Source organism: Columba livia, chromosome 2 (genome assembly GCF_036013475.1).
Source record: "Columba livia isolate bColLiv1 breed racing homer chromosome 2, bColLiv1.pat.W.v2, whole genome shotgun sequence".
Lineage (NCBI taxonomy): Eukaryota > Metazoa > Chordata > Aves > Columbiformes > Columbidae > Columba > Columba livia.
The window spans coordinates 109,787,951-109,812,754 of record NC_088603.1 but is presented as its reverse complement, the minus strand read 5'-3'; the positions used below and the strand labels follow the sequence as shown (position 1 = coordinate 109,812,754).

The 24,804-nt window shown below is 40.0% G+C and overlaps 1 protein-coding gene across 5 annotated transcripts in view; it reads left to right on the top strand.

Moving 5' to 3' along the window:
* ARHGAP28 (Rho GTPase activating protein 28) overlaps positions 1 to 24,804 on the top strand; it is a 75,922-nt gene that overhangs the window by 5,066 nt on the left and 46,052 nt on the right. Inside the window, exon 1 of one of the 5 annotated variants that reach the window (XM_021283725.2) lies at positions 7,898 to 8,065. The exons of 3 other annotated variants lie outside the window; for them this stretch is intronic. The gene's annotated coding sequence lies outside the window, so the exon portion shown is untranslated. Of the gene's footprint in view, positions 1 to 7,897; positions 8,066 to 21,555; positions 21,889 to 24,804 lie in introns of those variants that run through there. One more of the 5 variants, XM_021283724.2, reaches the window with a different exon arrangement.

Here is a 24,804-nt window from a genome sequence, read left to right as displayed (position 1 = left end):
GAGTCAGCACTGATTGAGCAGCTCCCCTGCTCAGTTGTATACAAGTGATGTCAAGAATGTCTTCTAAGTGATGCAGGATAAACAAACTTAGGTATTTTGGATGTTTATCTCACTCTACCACAAACTTCCGCAGAAGACAAAAATAAAAAGCTGTCTCCTTTTCCACAACAAAACTTGAAATGACTTGTGCCTCTTTCAGTAACTTGGACTTAAAACCTATGAAATTAACATTTTAAAATGTACTAAAAGTAGTAAAAGAAAATCCCACAAAACAGTGATCTAGAAAAATACTGTATTGGCACAGGTTGGGTAAAAAATACGTTTTGTGGAAAAAACACTTTTATAATTTCTAGCAGCTTCCTAAAATATGATTTTTAAAGTATATTTTTATAGATGCTAAGAATGATAATTCTTAATAAAACAGTTACCATGAAGATACATATAAATAAGTCAGACAATAGTAGACATGCTTTTCCTGTAGGTTTTAGAAATGCCTACAGAATGTCCTCTGGGAGCCTCACTGAGGAATGTAGTATTTATAGCCAGTTCCTCACGTTATGGTTGAAACTAGAGTTGGCTTCTCTGGTTTCTTTTTAGTTTGGTGCTCCTGCTGCTCTCCCTGGTACCTCCATATGCAGAGCTGATGGAAAACATCTGGCACTGTCCCTTTGATCATGTTGTTTGGTTGAGCATTTAGCCAGCTGCCCCCTTCATTTTTTAACTAAGTCACTTATCTCTGATTACATGAGGGTTGGAGCTGCTTGAAAAAAAAAAAAAGAAAAAAAAAGAAGTAGGACCTGAGAGCCCTGCATGCCCTACACAGACACCTTCAGATTGCATCAGGCAGACTGACAGCACTGGCATAACAAACAGCCAGGAATCAAGAACTGTAAAGTGTCATTTTTGCACAGGAGATCAAAATAATACAGTGTGAATGTGTGGAAAACGTACAGTGGTGGGAGCTGCAAGACAACTATGGAATACTAGCTAAAGTCCTAGCTAGGACAGTATCTGAAAAGCATCTGGTTAGCACTGTACAAATATAGATTCACATCCTGAAATAATGCAGAGTATCCATAGCAAACAGTCAAGTTAACATCCTGGATTTTGGCAAACCACAGTTCTAGCAGCCACTTGGCCCACAGCGGTGCTTTGCTCCAGCTGGCCAGGCAGCACTGCAGAATGAAGCCAGGAGGCAGCACATCTGCCATTGGGGTGGGATCGCGTTCCGTGCAGCCTTCAGGCACCACCGTGATGGGAGAAGAGTGTCCAGGGTCACGTCCCAGGCTGCTGACTGAAGTCAGGCATCCCATCTGGCACTTTGGCACCTTGGCCTGCCTCCCTCTTTTTGTATCACTGGAAACAGTCCCCATTGTGTTTTTCCCAGTCCTGTTGTATGTGGAAAGGACTCAAAAGAGGGAGACAAAAAGAGAAAGCAAGGGGATGGGAAGAAGAGGGCAGCAAAGGAGGGCAGGAGAAGGACCATCTTCACAGGCAGGTGATCTAATTCTCCTCCTTGTGTGCAAATAAAAGGAACTGGAGAGAAAAAAAGAAATACATCCCAAAGGATGATGTATGGTGAGGCCATTCACAGTGGACCCCCAAGTCTCACAAGAGACACGTGCCAATAGGTTTTGGAATGGCATTTAAGTGGTGATTTTTAAGTCAAAAGCTGAAGTGGTTTAAAATACAGGTTGTTTGAAAGACAACCCCTGCTACTGTGAAGGAGAATTTTAGCAGAGGTCAGTAGAAATGCTTGAGTTGTCACCCCTTGTAATTAATGCAAGAGAAAGACTAGTGCTCTCTGAGGGACCCCTCGTCTCTGTAATTTATTTTTTCCCCTGCCTATATCTGTTAACTTTCCAGGCTCTGCCAGAGTCTCTGAGGAGAATGGAAAAAACACTGGAGCAGGGAGCCTAAAGGAGCTTGTTCATTTGAAGATGGTTATGTTTTCTTATTCAGGGTGTTATGTGTAATAATCGGTTATGTAAGGCTGCAGGATTTTCAGTTGTGCAAAATCATCCAGTTTAGGATGGACCTTTGCTGGATGTTTAAACAGAAGAAGGCTGAACAACAGAAAGACAGAAATCTCTGCTACTAAGTGTTGCTTTCGTCAAATTTCCACCTGAAGACTATACGAGCCATTTATAACACCTCTTTTTGTAGAAGTTGTTCTTACCATATAATGAGCAAAATAATGATCATAAGTCTTTTTGTGGAGAAGAGCCCTACCAGTGAAGAGAGGCAGAGGGGGATTATAAATTGAAAACCTATACTGGATGTAGAAGTCCAGCTGGGTTGACATCATTTACCAGCTGAAAGACAAGTAAAGCAAGAGGCAAGCTGGGCAACTGCGTTTTAAATATATGTGGGCAAAACCTCAGGACATCAGAGATCAGGTCACTCTCACAGTTTGTTACCAGAGATGCTTGCAGCTCTAGATCTGCAAGTCCTCATATTTTACTATAGCTAACCAGAAAAAAGACTAGCTTGCCAATGAACATATTTGAGCAGGGAATAACAAATTTATACAAGGCCTGAGTTCAACTCACTGAGTAGTACGTTCCTCACTACTTACACCCCTGCAGACGTCAGAGAGTCTGCAGTTACCCAGACTCTGGGTTAGTCTATTGAAACTCTAGATATGGTGATGAAGACCCTTTTCCCCATCAGTTTTTCTTTTTCTGGCTAATAAAAGCTCAGAACAACATATCATCCAAGCTTATTTTCTGGCCCAGTGATGATCATACCTAGTGGTCAAAAGGGAATCTAAAAGTTATAATGTCAGATCCTTTTTAAGGTTAACATTAGTGTGAGAGCAAGAACTGGATAGTCATAGCATCCAATCTAACATGAAATGCTCTTTTTTATACTCTAATAAAAGGTCAATAATATATCCTGCAGTGGAATATCAAGTAGGGTATGAGCCTTGTTTATGCACACGGACTGAGTTAATGGATACTTAGGTGTAATAATGGAGGTTTTACCTCTGAATTTACTGGAAATGGAATCAAGCCATCAGAACTCAGATCTTTTTGTCAATAACTTTGCTTAAAGGGCAAGATCTAGTTGTGTTAACTCTTGTCTCAACTCGGGTTGCCTTCCTATTTAATAGGATTCTTGCAGAACAAGACATCGTGCAGAAGTCTTAGATAGTTAAAACATAAAAACATAATGGTGACTAGGCCCGTCTTCTTTTTGCAGTAGTTCCTTCTGTTATTCAAACATTTTGAAAACTCAAGTTCTAAATATTTGCCTGGATGTATCAGAGATGAATACAAAATCTTTGCTGTAGTTACAGGTGGAACATGGACCACGGGAGCCTGGGGTGTTCTCTGAAGATGTTTTGCAGGCTTGGCTGTCCTTGGCCACTTCTGGGCCAGATGGTGCCCAGATCGTGCATGTGCAAGGAAGTGAAAGGAAACCGGGAGCTTATCCTGATGAACAGAGAAAAGGGAAGCCTTTGTACTCAGGCTGCAGAAGGATTTCACATTGAAAGTGATGGCTTTTGGAGGGAGGGTGGGCAGAAGGAAGCAGGGACAGCTGGCCAAGCACAGGAGAGGGGTCTTTTAAATATGTGGGAGTCCTTAGTCGCCTGCTGAAACAGTTGTGTCCGCCTTGTGTAAGGTCCTTCTTACATCTTACACTCAGAGGATGCACTTCCCCATAATCCCCAGTGATCTGCTGCGATCCTTTGATGCTGCCTTGTTTGCTTTCTTTCTTCCCTCCTCTCTTTCAATTATAAAAAGCAATTAAACCACAAGAATTTAAGTATAACATTACTGGAAATGTGAAGTTTCTGGAAGTATTAATTTGTTCTTATTTATATTTGTATATGGTATGTACCAGTCCAAAAGTGTAGCATGAAGCTTAAGCCTACGCATGTCTCATTGGCAATTCACAGTGTATACGGCACTTATCCCACAAGACAAAAATTAACTAGAATCTTCTTCAAGTGTATTTCTACATGCCAACTGTCTCCTCCGAGGAAGAGTGGCAAATAAAAATAAACAAACAAAGGAATCTACTATGTCAATTTTTGAATAGCGTTCTTCAACATACAGGGCCTCCACGTTCTGTATTTAGGAAGCACATTACAGATTTTTGGGAGGGACATTGACTCTGCAGTTGTTTTCTGTGGTCAAGATGCATTTCATCCTGAATTGACTCCATCTTTTGTGGCATTTTTTAACTGCCGATTTTTTTAAATAAGAATTAGCTAACCCATTCCTTAAGTTAAAAATGCCACACTCAGCAATGCAGTAAGACCATGCAGACCAAACCAGCTTGCCTCAGTCTACACTGAATACAAGTAAATCTGCAGTTAATTATGTTAACATGCCATAAAACAATGACCCACTGTAGTTTTAAGTAATCGACCACTTGTATGAAGAGTTTATAATCATAGGATATTCTTGGAGGCCCATTTTCCCTTTTCAGTTTCAAACATGGGGTATGATATTCATGCGAGTAATGGGGATGTCTGTAACCAACACTTGTTAGTGCTATCAAGAAATCCAAGAGATACAGTGAGCTGTAATTTTCAGAGTTAACCTTCTCCTACTTACCTGGAGACTTACTGAAGCAAGAAGGAGGTACAGTGCATTTTTATTTAATTCACAGCCCTTTTTTTTTCTCTCAGACACAGGACACTGAAATTTATGTACTATCAGTATCTGAGGCCCAGTTCTGATGCCTGTATTCTGACACCTACTGAAAATCTGTATTAGAGGCAAAAAGGAACCAAATAAACCAATGGAAACAAAATTTAAAAGTTCAGTCTGACACCATAAGGTTTAACAGCAAAGTAATAAATCCATGGCTTCAGAGAATTTTGCGATTTCCAGGTAATGATTACAACACAGCAAATCAGGATATCTTTTTATGGGGCGGCTGTGTGCAAATCTGACCTCCCTTTGGCTGTGTCCAGGAGCTGTAGAGCGATGTTAGCACAGCTTTTTGCCTAAGCCAATACACAGGTGCAGCACCGCACCACACAGCTGTAGGGCTTCTGGCCCTGGGGAGCCTTTTCCCAGCCTGCTGACACAGCTGTAGGTGGAACCTTGAAGGCTGGAATTCAAAATGTTTAGACTAATGTTTCAGAAGTGATAAGAAATTTAAAAAAAAAAAAAAAAAAAAAAGGGATGTTTTTTCTGAACAGGCCACTCTTCTGGTAAACAGGTTAAGCCTGGGTATTTTCAGGTCTAGATGCTTAAAGTAAGGAGGTGGAAAGCTGTACTGCAATTTTCTCAAATAGTTTGCAGGCTGAAACTTTATCCAACTTGAATCATAACAGAATATCTCATTCATTTGTGCAAATCAGATTCCTACCAGAGCAAAACACATGAGAGAGGAGTGGTGCTTGTGATATTCAGTTAGAAAAGCTTATTGATAACACTGTGAAAGTATTCTTCACGTCAGTCCCTGTAGATTCCAGCAGAAGAGTCAAGGGTACAGCAGGGAGCCAGAAGTAGTCCTGATGAATAAATTTAAAGAAAATTTTAAATTTTAATTAGGTTAGAATTTTATCTCTGAACTTAGCTCATTTGTGTAAAGAGTAGAGTTCTGATTTTCCTAGAGAATAGAGCCTAAAACATCTTTTATTTTTTAAACAATAGATAGGCCAGTCAGCATCTGACTATCCATTAGAATCCCTTTTCTAATTAAATCTCATCAGCTGGATCAGGAAGATGATGATGTTCAGAGGCTGAATTGAGCCACATTCAAACACTGTAAATATGGTTCATATCCTTTATTCTTGAGCTGTCAGGTCAGCCTTTGGTTTTTGAATCATTGCATGGCATTGATTCAGGGCTTCAGTTATGCTGAGAAAGACATTGACCACTGCATAAGTGGGTGGAAAAACACCATTCAACAGTTAGCTGGGTATATCTGCTGAAAGTATGTCTGTGATTTTGTGAAGGAGATGATGTTACTAAGAACAGATTGGTTTCTGAGACTGTCTTGAACCCAGCCAGCTGTAGTTAAACCCTCAGAAGCTAACAAAGTGCATTCCTAATTATATCAGTGGAGTGGATGGCTAGATTAAGTTACACCCTTTGAGACTGTTGGTGATGAGTTTCCATCACGGGGATAGATTTTATATTTCATCCAAGACAAGGGGGACCTCAGGCTGTACAACAATAGAAATGAACCAATCACTGAAATGATATGCATCTGTGGGGCTACCCTAAAGCGGGCAGATATGTACCTCCCATAAATTCACCAGACGTAGCAGCAGCATTCAGATTTGATAGGTAATCTTTGAAGACTTCAAATAAATTTAAACTTACTATTATATTTATTTTATAAACTAAGTAAAGCATTTTGGAATAGGTACCAGAAAGAGCCAGGAAAATGGTAGATAGTGGGAAGAGTTTTTCTCTGATATCTTTACAGAAACACATATTCATGGGTTTGGCCATCTTCACATGGTTTTAAAACATTCACTGACGTCAATATACTTAAGCAACTGGTATAGCTGTAGATAATAAGCTCAGTGTTTATTTTTCTCTGCTTTTCTGTGATCTATATTTAGTTGAAAACTTAACAGCACTTTTCCATCATTTCTGACAACCTATAAACCTATAAAATGAGTAATGCTCCATAGTGTGGTTACAGCAGATCAGCTTTATCCTTGCTATCTACTTATTGCTTTCAAGCGATCTTCAGAAGATGTTTAACAATAAATAACACATACCTAAGGTGAGAGGAGTGACATATTCTTACAGAAGGGGAGGAAACTCTTCAATATCTTCAATTATCTTCAATAATCTTCAATATCAATTTTACATTTTATTAAAAGTATTTGCTTACTTTGCAAAACTGTTGCTGTGCATTTTATGTTGGGAAGATGTAAGGAAAAATCCTGTTTGCTTAAGCTAACATTTCTGCTACCATTGTTTTTTCTCACATTTAAACCATGCTACCTAAAGTCAGAGAGATGATACAGTGCTTTGTACATGTCACCTGGAAAATCCTGTTTAGAATTATGTGGTGTGATGGGTCGATCAGACAAGTCACGTCTGTAGAAAGTACATGTTTACTTTAACTGTTGAACCGTTGAGGTTATAGGGAGTTGAATCTTTGGATTATAAATGTAATTGACATCTCACCACATTTAAGGCCAGATCCAAAACTCCTCTTGGTGACAGCAGGCTTTGGGCTTGCCTCTGAAGGTAATGTCCCCACAACCAACTCCATACCCTTCATATATGTTGCAGTATTCCTCTTTGGTCGTTTATCCTATTCACACCATTATCTTATTTTAAACCTCTTAAACTCCTCACAGGGATGAATCAGTTATTGATTTTCCCTGTAATTAGATTTCTATTGAATCCACTTTTTGCATTTTGTGACTCTGACAAAGACAATAAACTTAGCCAAAAACTACTTAACTACACTGGAAAGATAACTGAGTGGGGCAATTCTGTAATGGTCACTCATGATGGAAAAACTTAGAAAATTCAATGGGATATTTTTTCCTATTAGATTCATCATAGTCACTTTTTTGGATTGCCCTCAGAGAAATATACTTATGAATGGAAATATTATCACAAGTCAGCACTGGACCCCAAAATCCAAAGAAAACAATGAAGCAGCACAGACTTTCCTTCCTATTCTGATTGCGTCACTGGAATCATTGCCTAATAAAGGGATTTTGTTTGAAAAAACTTCCTTCTGTGTTTTTTACAGTGCTGTGTGTCTGCATTCCTGTTCATTTGTCTGCTTGATTAGCCGAAATCAAATACAATGATGCAGACCTCCAAGCAGCTATAAAAACTCAAAGTGAGCAATACTAACAGCACAAAAAAAATATTCTACATTGCAATCTTCATGGGAATTGCTGTGCAGAAAGCAAAAGAGCTGATGCAAAATCACGTATGTTTTTTCCTTCGTGCTATTTTGTCGTTACGTAACTGCGCAGCAGGTTGCTCTTCACCAGACTTCAAATAGCCCTGGGGGCAGGTGACAAAGGATGGACTGTTGGTGTCCCTGTCTGGTGCACAGCTATCCTCTGGCCTGCAACTGGATGGAAACAAGTGGCTAGATGTTAAGAAATTTTGTAAGTATCAGGTTGTGGGATTTTTTTTCTTCTAGCTGTGATATTCTATTTGCTGTTGATATTTTGACTACTGATGAGTTGCTCTTTGGTGGTTTTGCAATGTGTCCTGTAGATTTTGAGAATTGGGAAGGTATTTCAATCTTTGCAGCTGATGTTGTACCTTCTAGAGATGAATTATTGAATTGATTCTGATCATAAACATCCATGAAAATTAATAGAAATAGAATTCTTTGGGTGCCTAAGGGAAGTAGATTGGTGGAGTTTTATGTTATCCTATCTGTGTTTTCATAAAGAGTAGCTTATGTAAAGATTAGATAAAATAAAATAATACAACAACCAATCATAAATCTAATCAAGAAATCTTCCAATCATGACAAAAATCTAAAGTAACTCAAGAGAAAACTCAAAACATAAGGATAAAAAAGTGATTAGTAAAGGAAATAGGAAGCACATAGGTTAAAAAGAAAATATCTAAAATCTGCTTTAATGAAAACCATGCTTTCATGTGCTGGTTTTCACTACTCGGATGAGGGGATTTCTTTGAATTTGTATTGTCATCAAATAAAACTTGGCTAGTCAGTCTTTGGAAATGAGACACATTTGACAGCATTGGAAGAGATTTTGCTCAGTGAAGTGAAGGATAGACCAAAACCATGATGAAAGTAGATGGAAGATTATGCAAAATTCTTTAGTTGAAGCTTATTTTAAATGAATCTCGACTTCAACATCTAGTTTTGATGTGCTGCTTTATTTAAATTACTGGTTTCATCATGCACTTCTTGAAATCAAAGCTGTTGAAAAGTTCTGCAATTGCATTATGTGGAAAAAAAGCTTGTGACTAGAATATTAAATACTGATTGTTAAAATCTAACGTTACTTAGAAGTATAAAGAACTAACTAAACACAATGATGTCACTAGGCACTTCAACAAAGAAAGCATAAGAAAATACACATCCCATATACCAGATTTGACGTGGAAACTTTTTTGAAAGGTCAAGTCTGTACATTTCTTTGATGCAAACCTTGAAATGCCTAAGGTCAAATTATTGATTACACTGTGTGTTATCTGACTATTATCCTATACAATATGTAAATAGGAAAGGCCTGCTTCCCTGAAAATTATGATAAGAGAGTAGCTTCTTGGTTATCTGTGACCCCATGCTACAATCCAATGTTTGCTTAATTAAAATGAAATTAGTTTATTTTGCATGACAAAGCCAATCAGATATCTTGAGTGAGAATTCTTAACTTACACACTTCTACTCTCTGTATCATAGAAAGTTTTCTGATTTGCTCTGTTTCGAAGTACTTGGAACACCTTTTGATGAATGGACTGTTTTTAACCCTAATGACAAGATAAATAACAAGAAAAACTCTATGGCTGCTACAGTTGTTTAATCTTCATTGGACGCAAACTTTATCACAAACTTATTCTTAGTGGTGCTTACCCTGTGCTTCTTGAAGTGTTTGCTGGGCCTGATTCATGCATTATTTATTCATATTCTGTTTCATATCTGGTTGAATTGTACTTTTGTCACAGATGGACACCTGAAGGGATTAATTGTATTATCCAGTTGCTCTAAGTCATTTCTAAGCCTGACTGTGGAATTTGGGAGTGGTCTGGAATCCTCCCCATACATCTTCCAGCCCAGGTCTTTGCCTCAAAATGTTACAGTGAGACCAAAAAACTTTTCCCATCAGTTCTCGGAACGGTAGCTCTGCCTGTGGCCAATGTATGGACTGAAAATGTAGGAAAAACAAACAAAATAGCTGTCTGAAGACTCGTGTACCTCCTGGACCTCCAGGAACCTGCTCTTAGCACAGGGCAAATAAGAAGTAACATGACTAGGCTTTTAACTCTTTCATGACAGAATAATTCTGAATTATACTACATTTGCCATGGACTAAACTTTCAGATGATAGTTAATGTAGCTCAGTTGCCAACCAGGAACTTTTCCAGCACTAGCAAACAACATTATTTTTCTAAGTTCTTAAAATAAGATGCATCTGAAACTTTTCCCTGAACTCCATAACTGTACCTAAGAAAAAAATTTTCTTGGGTGATGAAAGATATGAAAAAAGGGGGGCATTAGTGCTTCCTCAGGTACCTACTATCACCTTCTGAGTTAGGAAAAAATACTTTTTTAATTCATGTATCTCAAAAGTACTGGTCCATGGTAGTCAACTGTCAACTTCTTAAATAATAATGCAGCATCAGGCATTCTCACTGAAATGATCATTGAACAACATTTGATTTATATTAGCCATTTCTCTGTCATAATCATTTGTAAGTGCAGGATCCACAGCACGAATAACTTTGAGAAAGGAAGCTTTTTGAGAACATGTGCTAAATTCATTTAAAATTTCTCTCCAAGGCCAGGAGAAGATTAATGCACTCATGAAAGCAAAGGCCTGATGCCTCTGCCAGCTCCTTTTCCAGTTGCCTAAATGCTAAATTGATCCCAGAAACTTCCTCACAAGTCTCACTGCGTAGCCCACATATGTGCACAGCTCCAGCACAAGTGACGGCTGGAGCCTGTGAATGGTAGATACCCCTAACCTGTCTGGCAGCTGTCAGCTTGCCCTAATTCAGGCTCCAAGGTTCGGACTTGAGCCCGGACTGCTCTGTCTTGTGCATTAGCAGTACCGGCAGCACAGAGGCAGAGGCTCATGTCCCACCTTGGCTGCTCGCTGTGCCCTCCCTACAGGAAAGTGGCTCCAGCTCGGACAACTTCCAGTTGAACAGCGCTCAGTTTCAAAAACATCCATGTAAAACCTGGCATGTGCACAAATCACAGGTCTGAGGAAGTTCTGGAGATAGTTGTAACTGTGCTGGAATGGAAGAAGAGGAAAGCCAGGAGCTTGTTTAAAAAAACAAAGCAGCAACAAGGGTTTTATTTTATTCCCAATGCCTTCTGGCAGGTGACCTCAGTGGTTGTGTGAGTGCTGAGCACTACATGGCAGCAACCTCACTTCAGTTCAGTTAGAACCTGGCTTATAAACAGGCAAAGTGCTATCTCTCATTGTTCCTGCTCAGCCATCCCCCAGCAAAAAACCCTGAAGGCATCAGAATGACCTCTGATGCAGGCAATGATGCTCTCAAACACAGCAGCACGCCCAGCATGCTTATTTGGGAAAGCTCATTAGAGGACAGAGTCAGCATTTTCCATCCTTCAGCAGCTCCAAACTCCTGACAGTCCTTGTCCAAGTGCCGCTGATTAAATCAGATCTGAGTTAAAAACAAGCAGCAGTTTTCCCAGATCTTGCTTTACAGAATCACAGAATTACAGAATGGTTGGGGTTGGAAGCGACCTCTGGAGATCATCTAGTTCAACACACCTGCTAAAGCAGCGTCACCTAGAGCAGATCACTCAGGAGTGTGTCCAGGCGGGTTTTGAATGTCTCCAGAGAAGAAAACTCCACAACCCCTCCAGGCAGCCTGTTCCAGTGCTCTGGCACCCTCAAAGTATTTTCTTCTCATATTCAGATGGAAACACCTGTGCTTCAGTCTGTGCCTGTTGCCCCTCATCCTGTCATTGGGAATCACTGAAAAGCATCTGGTCTCATCATTTTGACACCCACCCTTGAGATATTTATAAGGGTTGATAAGATCCCCTCTCAGCCTTCTCTTCTCCAGGCTGAACAGACTCTTAGTCTCTCCTCATAAGAAAGATGCTCCAAACCCCTAATAATCTTAGTAGACCTCCACTGGACTCTCTCTGGTAATTCCTTGTCCTTCTTAAACTGGGAAGCCCAGAACTGAACACAGTACTGCAGATGTAGCCTCACAAGGGCAGAGTAGAGGGGGAGCAGAACCTCCCTCGACGTGCTGGTCATACTCTTCTTAATGCACACCAGGATACAATTGGCCTTCTTGGCCACAAGGGTATATTGCTGGCTCATGATCAATCTGTTATCCACCAGGACGCCCAGGTCCTCTGCAATGCTGCTTTAGTATCATGCATGTGAAAAGATTATTAGGGGAAATTTTGATACCTTGTCCTCCTGTCCCATTGTGCATGAGAATTGTTTTATAAAAAAGGCAAAGAAAGAAAGGCGGATATAAGAGAAAGAGGGAGAGAGAGAAGTCAAAATGCAAACCAAAGACCTTATTAATATGACAAAGCTAACACAAAGCCATCTGGTTTGTATCTCGTTCCAATTTGGAGCTTGATCCTGCCAGGTACTTAGTGCTCAGGCTGTTCCCTGGGGCATTCTCCAGAGCACCCCTAACACTGGTGGTTTACTGGATTGTGGCCAGCATGCTGAGTACCTCACAGGAATCAATCCTTGCTTAATATTTCTGGTTTGTAGAAAAAACTCTTTCCAGCTCTGAGCCCTGGCACTTCTGACTTGGAGTTTTCTTCCCCACTCCACTCCAAACCCCATATTTTTTCTTTCCTGTTGTGAGTATTCAGAGCCAAGCAGGCTTAGGCCACAGGTTGCCCACCATGGAAACTCCAGTACAGGCAGCTAACATCTGACAAGACTCCAGGAGAAAATATTTTAACCTGAACTAAAGTCCTACCTGGAGTTATTCAAAACTCTTATTCATTTTGCTGAGCCCATAAAAAAGAAAAACTTCAGAGGAGAAGGGATAGCATGTAATAAATTCTTGGGCATTGTCAGCATATATCCCAAAGGGGCAATGGGCTGTTAAATCAAATTAAAGAAATCCCTAGAAAACCAGGACTCGTGATGTCCCTGACAGCATATGCTGCATGAAATACTTCAAGTCAGTAACTCTAATTGTGGCTGTCACCACGATGTGCACCTTCCATGCACTCAACTTTCAATTCTTTTCAATAACAGTGAATCTTTGTGAAGAGCAAACGTAGATTACAGTTCCTAAGCAAATTTTCAAATTTTATAGCCAGATCTGTAACCAGTCTGAAAACTGTAATGAAAAAGGGATGACAAAGCAAGCAGAGACACTTTTTGCTGTCATGGCAAAGTTTTAGTTTCAGGGTCAGGCTGCATAATTCCCCTCTCAATTGATTATTACTAAATGCTTTAAAAATCCTTGACGTGTACACATTCACCATGGTGTGGTGTCTCCAGTGCTCCATACCCATTTGTGCATCCATACATATGTGAGTGTGTGCAGGATGTGTTAGTCACCTGCAGTGCATGAGCTGTGGTACCAAAATGCAGACACCCAGCATTTCAGCCATGTGCAAAACCACAGTCCCCAGTAACACCACCCCTCACCTTTCCTCTGTTCACTCTCTGAATCCCACGCAACAAAATTTTACCAGTGTTGCAAACCTCCAGCGATCTTCAAACAGCTGCTACATTCTGTAAACAGTTTGCCAGAAAGAAAAACAAAAATAAAGGAAATATTTACCTCTTTTCCTCAGTTATAAAATTGGCCTAGAATGTGGAAAAGACAAAGTATATGCCTGGATCACTGATTAGATTAAAGACTTGTCTGTCCACACATATGACCGTACCCTCCAAGGCTAGAAATAGTTATTTACCAGACCAGAATGCTATGCCTTGTAAGACCCAAGAGAGCAGCTTTAAAATTGCTGTGTAATTGAAAATGGGAAAGACACTGATTTTTCCTGTTATTGTTGTGTTTTTCTTATCTCCCTAACTTTTTCAGTTTCTGTAGCAAGAAAGTAGCAATTCCATCTTTGAAATGTAGCATATAACATCACATTATCTGCCTGAACTGCAATCAGGATTTGGCCAGGGAGCACAAGGCTCTGCATGGGCAGAGGTGGGTGGAGGCTCTTGCTGGTAAACAGCATTTTTCAGTGTAGCTGGTACAAAGCACAACACCCAGGAGGCTTTTGCTTCTGACTCACACCTCTAGTACATAATAATAATAATAATAATAATAATAGTAGTAATAAAAGCAACAACAACATTTTCACAGCGCACAGAAACAAATGCAGTAAGCAGAAGTAGCATAAGCAGCAGACTGAAATTTCACAAGTACTGCAAACAGGCCTCCATGTATGCTGGAACTGGGCCAAAATACTAGAAACAGCACTGCAGCCCTACAAAGACATAGCCTTGTGGGATCACATGGGAAGTCTCTGGCACCCAGACCCCTGAGATGGATGCTGGTGAGGCAGGGGGTAAGGGAACGTCTTCATGAAATAGCACTTGTACACGTCCTGTGTTTGTGACACTGGCAGAGATCACTATCCTGCCTTTAAATTGCATGTTTTTTCCCATCTGCTAGAACCCACGGCTAAGCAAGTCAATAATGCATGTCCTATACAACATAAGTTGCCCTCTAAGCTCATACGAATCTGCAGAAAAAGAACAGGGGCCAGGTGAAGCATTCATCCACCAGAGCATTTGAAGAGGGCTGCCTGCAGGTGAGAGACCTGGCAAGGGAGGCTGTTACTGAAGCTTTGACAGTGCTGCCAGGAAAGCCTTTTGAAACACCACCTCTTATCAAATACCTTTAATTTTCCCTTTCTCTGATTCAGCACTTTCTATTAGTGGTAATTAGCATTTTTGTTCTGTCTTGCCAGTGCCAGAAAAACCACTGGCACTGGGGTTGGCACCAGTTTTTCCATGAACAGTGAGCTGAAGCGCTTTGATACAAGGGAGAGTACTCCAAAAGGAAATAATTGTCAGATAATCATCTTGCAGGACTATGTGAAACCTGTGATATTGTCACATTTCTGTTTTCCTTGGGCTTCCTAGCTGGATTTGTGCAAGTGTGACAGGGACTGAGAAAGAAAAGCTGGAAATAGCAGGTGATGATTGGCCCTGAAGAACTGCCCATCTATATATTGTCACTCCTGAAAACCGTGGAGCTGGGTACATCTTGTTTGTACACTGCTGCTGAAGCCAGAGATTTCTAGATCTTGAAAAAAGCCTTGTTCTTGAAAGCAAGTGGGAACTTCAGTCAGGCTTGTGAAGGCATTTGTGTTTGAAAAGATGATTGTTCCTTTCCTGAGCAGATAGAAGGGCTTTTAGGGGCCTGAGTCTCCACTGCCTTGCACTACAGCCACTGAGACCTATACAACTGAGGGCAAAATACCACTTTCGGCAGTGCTAGCAATGGTCCTGGTTCCTCAGGTGGCATGGGTGTATTTTGGCTGCACTGTGTATGCCAAGCACTGACCATGGTGGGCTCCAGGTCTCTGGACTGAAGCCGAGCAAGGGAGATCTGTGGCCTCAGCAACTGTCACTGTCTTAGCGCCATCAAATTGTCGCAATGGTAAACAATTGTATTACATTTACTTCTGAGGGGGGCTGCTGCCTTTTTTTTTTCTTTTTTATCTTGGGTTAGAATCTTTTAATTTCTCTTATTTTTTGTGTTGAAATGTCTGTTATTGTTCACAGTGGAGTGGTTAACATGGATTCCTTCTTTTAAACTTTCTAACAAAAGTTTCTTTTCTCTTACCCTCGTTTTTGCTGCAATGTACAAGATGGGCATCTCAAATTCTGCCTGACTGCCAAACCCAGTTCTGCTTTCATGACAAATAATTAACAAAATCTTAGACTAACCTAATATTTATGTTATACATGGTAATTAGATATGTCTTGGACTTACGTATGTTTTTGTTTAAAAGAATAAACTTTGGAGACTGGACATTTGTAATTGATACAGCATATTCAGAGGCATAATTATGTATAGAAAGTAAAAACTTCATTTTCCTTTGTCTGTTTGTGCCCAACAGAGTTTTCAGATGTAATTCCTGTTTAGTTAGGGATTTTTTTTAAGTCCTTTTACTGGAACAGATTTCATGACTTATGGTCCCCCTCAAGTAATATTGCTGATTAACTTGAGATTACTCAGTGGGTGAAATTAGTAAAATATTCTGTTCAAATTAAGTTCTCCCCTTTAAGAAGTGAATTGGTCCATAGACTATTAGAAACTCTGTAGAAACTCACCCCATTTCTTAAAATAAAGGTTACTGGCCAAACATGAATTTGGCAGTTACAGTTACTTTTAAAGTCACATTAGTGAAGAACATCTGTTAATATAAAAATACCTCTGATGCATTACAGTGGTTTAGCTGCAGTTAGTTTAGCAGTGCTTGGTTAACATCTAAGGGAGGAGAGGGAATAAATGTCTTACATTTGGCAATCAGTAAGCCAGGGCTTTTACCCATTGCTTGGCTTTGTTTGGGTTTAAACAAAGTTCCTCTGTTTTTGCTCAAGCTGCAATAATCCTTCAGCCCTTGATGTCATGCATTCTGGGTTTTCTATACTTTTTATAATCATCTTTGAATCCTCAGCCCACATCATATGTTATGAATATTCTTGTTCTGGAGAAGAGAGGAAGGCAGTCATTTTAGACTACAGGAATCCTACCCCTAACATTTCCCTGTGCGTCAAACACATGGAGCAACATCAGGGAGAAAAAGCAGCAGAAAGACCAGTTTGGAAAGATTGTTCGAGATGAGAAAGTTGAAAGTTGATTCAAACTGTACCTAGAAAAGCCTCTTTAGGGCCACATCTGGTTCAGGGTGTGGGCATGGTCAAGCTGTTTCTGCAGAGATGTAAAATTGGTCCTGGTGAATGTAGGAAATTGTAGGAAATTGTGGTGTTACAGGTTATCGGCTCAGGTTCTTCTTTTCTGGTGAAAATACATTGAAAATTGGAGACACTAGCAAGTAATGATTTTCTTCATCTTCTTGCCACATGACTGTTAGGGTATGTTATTTATTTCTTCCTCACTTAGTGACTCTTCCGCCAGAGTGTTATCTTTTTATTCTTGGCTGCCTTGACCTGTTCAGCTTTGAAAAAAAAATGATGTCTGTAAGGGGAAGTAAGTGGCTTCCCTAGGCAACTGTATTGTAAATCCTTGGGATTAAGGTAACTAGCAGATTCTCTGTAATATAGTTTAGTGCAAGACATAAGACAGCCTTTTTTGTAGGGACCTAACAGAGGGATATTGTCAAAAGATGACTGAAAATTGAGGTGCAAAATAGTGTTCCTCCAAAGATCAAAGAACCACCTGAGCAAAACCTCTGTTTGTAAATTTAGCACAAAAAAATGTCTCCCCTGTCATATGACTCCACATATTGTTTCCAGTGTACATATGGCCCTTGCCTGTGACTATTGCAACGGGCACTGGAAAACAAGCTCAGTCTCTTCCTGCTAATTTACTGGTGGAGAAGGGTTGTTGTTTTTTTTTTCCACCAGGCAAGTTCATTCGTCAAAGTGACCTTTGCAGCTGACACCGAGCATTACCGCAGATAAAGAATGCCGCCTCAGCGTATTTGTGAAACCCAGCACAGCGGCTGGCCACGGGCCTCCTGCGAGGCACAGGGCCATTGCAAAAACAAAACCCTTCCTACGGGCACCGCAAGGCTTTTTCTGTTCCACACTTTTCGTACATCGGCACTGCACATAGTGCAATCCTTCTTTTGTCACACTCTGTAAACCCTCTTCTCTTGCCTGACTGGTTTTATGTCTAAACGGTCTTGAGGTTAAGTAGTTTCTTTTGAAAAATCCCTATTCTGTAAATTAATGGTCTCCTAGGCAAAGCTAAGACCACAATTAAATCTTAATCGATCATGAACATAGGTAAGAAATTTCACAGATCCTTTGCCAAAGCCCAGGCAGAAGAAACAGATCTTCCACTATCTCTTAAGAGAAGGTTTAATCTTTCATGAAGAGCTGATGTCAAGTCTGGACTGCTTGGCCATGAATTACTATCTTCTTCCTATCTACATAGTTCCTTTCAAATACATCACTTATTAAGTTTTAGGATATTACCTTTTTTCTATCATGAAAAACAAACCAGATTTGGACCATGTGTGCTTAATACATCCCAGTGTTAATGTAAAATCCAGCTTGGAGAAGAGCCTCTGATTTTTGCTCACTAACAGCTGGAATAGATCAATAGAGACCCTGTAAATAGCAGTCATGTTTCAGAAGAAACCACCACATGATTATGTCAGTTTAATTTCTGTAGAATACTTAATCCAATGATAACTCTTCCAGTTCCTTCCTTCCTTGTAGTTTTATTTTCATGCTTGCCATATGACATCTGTTAGACAAGTCCTTACAGATATTTCTCAGCAGCAGTGACCTGTTAAAACAGGAGACTGTGTGACTGTGTTTAGAACAGAGGCCAAAAAAAAAAAAAGGGCATTTCTTTTGCAGGGGGAAAAAAAAACAAACCACAAACAAACAAACAAAAAAAGCATCATTTGCATTGATCAGAATAATCTGTGGAGCATTTTCTTTTTGAGCCAAGAAATAAATAGGAAAAAATCAGAAAAAGCTGAAACATTTCATTGCAACAACTTCTAAATGAACTGTTTTGTTTCTAATTTATGTGGATCTAACTTTCAACAGAAAAGTAAAGCAAATCTTAGAGATCAAACTGTTTGTTGTTCTTCTGAATTTCTACAAGAAAAGAAAATGTCTTTGTTTCAGATGAACTTTAAATGAAGATTTTGTTCAATTATTTGTTTGGCAAAAGCACTGAAAAATCAGTTATTTAGAAAGCTAAATGTTTATGACTGGTTCTTACATCCAGATACAGCAAAAAGCTTAAACATTTGTCTCATTGTAAGGATAATCTCTGTATTTTTCCAGTCATAAAATGTAGTCAACAGCAGGTCTATTTTATGTCTCAGCATTTAACTTTAGAAAAAGAATAGCACGAAAACACTTGTGTCAGTGTTTATCAGTTGTATGACATTCAGTATATCTACTGAAATATTTCATCATTATAGCCCATATATGAAATAAGTTCAGAGCTACTTTTGTACAAACCATGAAATGCAATAGTCAGACTTGAATAAAGTTACCCGTGCACACAGATCTCTGTGCGGTGTTTCGGTGGGGCACTTGTGTGTATGAGTTCAACACTGTTTGTTTTTCATAGGACAGCGGTGACTAGAGCTCACCATTGTGCTGGTCCAGAAAGACTGAGGGAAAGAAAAAAAAATTAAAAAGGTGTTTAATCATATTTATGCAGTTTTATGGCAAGACTTTTAACCAGAAGGGTTGTTTAAATTGTGTTTCAAGAAAATATTGTATTTTGGAGGTAAAATATCTTAAGTGCAAGGGCACTTCAGGGAAAGAGTTACAGTTCCCTCAATTTTAAGTGCACCTAAAGTCCAGTGAGCATTTATCCATTTTCAGCACTTAACTGCTCTTTGGTGAGTCTCTCACTGCCTGCTCCCTTGATGGGCAGTAAGAAAGACATTCACAGGTGAGCTGAATTGCCCTTTGTAGGTGACTTTCCACTGGCTGTAATCAGGAGACCACGCCAAGGAGGATCCTAACTCACACATCCTGGGTCAACATTGAATGTTAGATGAGAGAATCCGACACTTACCAAAACAGCGGGTGTGTTTTAATTGCCGACAGCAGCCAGAGGGAAGACACGTTCACTGGGAACTGCTGTGAGGGACCTGACCTCTTCTCCCTTCCCTCCCTCCACAACCCCATTTTTCTGTCCTGCACAGGCAGCAAACTGCAAGAGACTTGGGTTGCAAATGGGAACCCACCTTCATATTTACCAAATGCAAACAAATCTCACTCTAATTCCTGGGAAAATCTAAGTCACTGTTACTGAGGCTTGTTTAAATTCCATCAGAGAAACTTTGGGAAAAGGCAATCCTAAAACTACATTTACCTGACTGTTCAAAGCCTAGAATTAGGTATAAAACAACTTTAATTTATTCATAGAGCAACAGCTTGGAGAAAGTGATAGTGGCAGCTATCTATCTTTTAACTAGAAAGACAAAGAAGACATCCTTGAGGGAAGCAGAGAGGGCAGGCTGGTAACTCTTCGGCCTGGAGGTGGCCTCTGAATGCCTGCAGGTGGTAACACTATAAAGGTATTTAGTCAGGATTGTATGGACTAGTGTCACCAGGCTACGAAGTTGGTGAAAAGTTTGGAGACGAAATCGTATGAGGAGTGGCTAAAGCCACTTGGTTTATTCAGCTTGGAGAAGAAGAAACTAAGGGGAGACTTCATGGCAGTCTACAGCTTCCTCACAAAGGGAGGAGGGAGGGCAGGCACTGGTCTTTAGTGACCAGTGACAGAGCCCAGGAGAATGGCAAGAAAATGTGCCAGGGGAGTTTTAGGTTGGACATAAGGAAAACGTTCTTCACCCAGAGGGTGGTGAAGCACTGGAACAGGCTCCCCAGGGAGGTGTCATGGCACCAAGCCTGACAGCGTTCAAGAAGAGACTGGACAACAGCCTCAGACACATGGTGTGAACTGTGGGATTGTCATATGCAGGGACAGAAGTTGGACTTGATGATCCTTGTGGGTCCCTTCCAATTCAGGATGTTCTATGATCCCATGATTCTATGATCACCATATCATTTCATGCAAAGCAAGAGTAGCTGCCAAGCAGTTTCTGGTGACCACCACCACCAGCTGGATTTGTAGCATGAATAGCCCTACAGTCCACTATCAGATTCTTGAGTCACCCTCTCTCTTCCCTGCAGTTTATCCTTTAAAGCATGACCTACCAGTCCCTAAACAGACCTACAGTAAATGACCAGAAGTTTCCAAAATTTTCTAGGATTTATGTAATCCTAAAAGTTCACCAGAAAAAATAGAAAGCCGACATGAAGTCCTGTTTAAAGCATAAAGCAAATTTAACTTCAAGATGAACTGTAAAACCAAACCACTTCTGGTTTTGCTCTTTTCTGTCCCCCTAGGAAATGTGTGACTGATTCAGGAAGTCCCTTCCTTTCCCTTCTCTTTTTTTTTATTTTTCAGCTTTTTTTTTTTTCTCTCTCTGCTTGTTCTGATTAAATAATGGGCTTTCTTTTTCCTTTATGCTGCCGAAGGGCTTCAGCCATGTCTTGGGAGGAAGTGAAGGATATCAAAAAGCTTAAAATCAGAAAGTCAGCTTTTCCTCCTGCATTTCAGGCTGGAGGAAAGACGACAGGAATGCTGTAAATTTGATAGACCAGTTTAAGTTAGTCTGACAGATAAACAAAGATTCAGTGGAGGAAGAAAAGTTTTACCATCTCATATGTTTTCCATGTTTAAGAGTATTTTCTTAGGGTTCCTTGGACTGCATTAACAGACTCCGGTAGGGAACTTTTTGCAGAGTTTATTTCCTCATCCCACAGCTGCAGCTCAAATCATCCCTGAATTTCAAGATTTTATCTATCTTGGGGCCAAGGCCCAATTCCGGGCCACTGTTCCAGCAAAACCCGGTGCATGCTTTTCTCAGCATTCATCTGGGCCTCCCACTGATCATCCCACTGTAGGAAAAGCAAGAAAGGCTTCCCCATAAATATTTGATTTCTTAACAGCTGTACTCTGGCTCGCTTCTCCTTCCTCGCTGGCATTGTGCACTATGCTTCTGCTTGGGGTGGAGCAGCCATCTCTGTGCAGAGGGGGCTCCTCGTTAATTTGTGTCTGGTCATTTATGATTTTTCTGCATTATGCTAATGGTGGTGTCTCATATCTCTTTAGCAGAAAATACATAAATTGGCTCTGCATTTTTCTGGGCCACCCCACAGGCACTCTCCTGAGTAACAGCGCAACTCAGTGCTGATTACTTTTTTATTTCTCCTTTTAGGAAATGGATAAAAGGTTTAAGTTCTGACACAAACAGGAAAACACACTAAGAGGATTTATCCTGAAGGCATTTACTCTTTAAATAGTGATGGAGCAGTGTCAGTCCATTTCCCATAAGGGCCAGAAGCTTCACCGCTCTTTGTTCCCGCAGCCCTTGTATGACTAGAGGCAGAATACCCTATCACAGGCTGTCAGATAACTCCCAGAATATGCAACTTGGTGATCATAGGCTGAGGAGGGACTCACTGCCACGAGGAGCATGAAGAAATTGGGTTTCAGAAGGACTCTGCTCTGCTCCTTTAAGGATAACACCAAAGCTTTATTCTGCTCCAAGGTAAGACTTGCAGAAATTACTAAATCAGTAACGTTTCAGCCTTCCAAACCCTGCTCCCTCCCTCTTGTTTTCTTAAATGAGGAGCGACAGGAGGGAGAGCAAGCTGTCAGAGTTATCACTAGTGGAATTTTCCAGCTTTACCGGGCAGGAAAGGGGGGGGACAAAAACATGATCCACTGTAGAAAAACAGCTGGACACAGTGCAAGAAAAAGCAACTGCAGAATAGGCATATGCATGCTTTGCATTGACTCAAGTTGTATGAAAATACGCAACAAGAATCCATTAACATGAACCTGTTTAAGGTTTTATTAACAAGGTGTTCTTCTGGAAAATTGTACTCTGTTACAATACAACTTTTTCCTCTCTGTTTATTCTGTTCTAAAATGCGTGCCATTGGAATAATGATCCAGAGGGACCAAAACCTTTATTTCAAATTGGACTAATCAGAGTTTTTCCCATTTTGGCTTTCATTTGATTCAAGGTCAGAAATTTGCCTTTTGCAAGTTTTGTTGTCTGATGTCATGTAGATGTTTATGATATTGATGTGTATTTCAGCTCAGTGTCATGACCAGAATTTAACTTGCATTATGAGAGTTTTTTACAAACCTAGCTGTAAGAAAAGAAAAAACTTATGACTTATTCAACAAGAGGAAAGCCAGGTCTGATAATTGCGATGCGTTCACAATAAAGTGATGCATTCATACAGATTACATGGCTAAATGAACTGAAGTGCTTCTACATTCACAAATACATTATCCAAATCCACATTTTCAAATTGTGCTCAAATCTGGCTCGGTTCTGTACATTTGGCAGGCAGGGATTTGCAGGTGGCACCAGCTCTTTGTAACTGCTACTTTCAGTGTAAAGGTGCTTATGTCTGGAACTCAAGTAAAAATCCAGGGCAGCAGGGGACTGGTGGTGAAAGCAGGTAAAACTCTTTACCTAGTAATCAGAAGTGGAAAAAATGAAGGGAGCTGGAAACAAGGACTTGTCCAACATTGTTTCGAGGCAACTGGAAGTTTGTTTATACAGTCTAAATAAATGAAATTGCAAACAATAGACCATCAATCCAGCTCTCACAGACAGGATCTCTCATCCCTCACGAAAGGATTCCAGGGGATTTCTCTCCCACTGGCTGTCTAGCGTGACGCTCACATCTCTGCACCTCCAAAGCAAACATCAGGAGTGTCTGAGGAGTTTCTTTTAGCAGCTCTTGCTCCACGGCAGTTTGCACACACTGAAATGGCCAGCACAACATTTCCAGTTCCAAAGTCTCCCTGCAGCAAAATATCATGAGCTGGGGTCATGACCATCAGCAGAAATAGTACTCCTTGCCTTGGGGAAATCTTTTAAAGGATTTCTTCCCCTGTCGGGGCAGCATGAGGCCTATACTGGGGATCAAAGAGAAGTCTAAAATGGCATCAGGTTCTGCAGAGCAGCATGATATGATGATTGTAGTCCAATATGATGAGTACTTAACAGGTTTTACTTGACTTTGATCAGGATGAAAGAGCAAGTACTTTATTTTTCCCTTGTCAAACACGAAGGCTCACTGAAAGGAAATTCAGGAAGCTAATGTTATTGGAGATTTGATTTTTGCTATCTAAATTCTTGATTGATTTATTTAGAAAAGAGAATTGGTTCCTCAGAATTACTATGAAATTTCTACGGCACAGTTATACTCCTAACACTAACAGAGTTTCTTCAGCAAAACAGCATAATTACGAGTCGCAGTAGTGTTCTGTGAGGGTGGGAGATAGGGCTTATTGGCATAAATGATTGTCCAAGCTGCTTTTTGCGATTTTGTGACTCCTTTTTCATATGAATGGAAGAATGTTTAGGATCTTGCATCACTGTTTTTGCTCCTGTTTGTTCTCAGTGAAGGTGATCCTGTCCATCCAAGGAAAAGACAACTCACTCTTGGGTATTCGGGCTTTTTCAGGCAGGGCTTTGCAGTGCGATTGTGAAGTGATTCCTAATTCAGAAAGTCGCTATGAGAAACAGAAATGTAGATGTTTCTAGACAGCTTTTGATGCTGTTTTAAGATAATGAACAAACTCGGATGAAAATTAACCTAGCTACTCTAAGCAACATTGCATTTTCTTCAACTCTCTTAATTGCTTTTTATTAGAAAGTCTTTTCAAATGCATAACTTTGGAAAACCTTAGGTGGTAAGCTGTGCATAAGTGATCATGATGATATAGCAGCCCCTTAATTTGACAGATATTTCTCGCAACCAAATGATTCCAACTATTTTGAATAAAGTCTGTTCCATTTTTATCTTGAATTATACTTCCATTAAGAAAACAATTAATGTTGATTCCCTGGTTCATGCCATACAAAACATTCCATTTTATGTGTTATCTAGACTTTTTCACATCACAAAGGCTTTTAGGAGATTACTATTCCCTGCCTTTGTTCCCATCCACTGTGTATTCATACACATATTTATACGCGAGTATGAATCCATATATGTGTATAGTTATCTTCCCCTTAGGATATTCTCTAGATATGTCATAAAGGAAAAGGAGATTAACAGTATAATACAATACAAACAGGCTGACTTTATGGTGGTCTTGCAGAAAATTCTGCCAAGCAAAAGAATAAAAAACAGCTGTGTTAATCAAAGCTAAATTTAAAAGATAAGCATTGAATTTAGGTGGTCAAAATCCCAGAAAACTGGGCAAGATTAATTCTCACAGAAACAAAAAACAAATAAACAAATCAAAACAAAACAAACAAACAAACAAACAAACAAACAAAAACACACAAAAAAACCCCAAACCCTTCAAGGACAAAGAGTGTAATTTGATATGAGTAAATTGAGGGCGAATTTTAAAAAGTGCTTTTGTGACTTGAAAGGCTAAGTACCACCTTTAAATTGACTTTGTGTGTGGAGGCATTTACTCTCCCTGC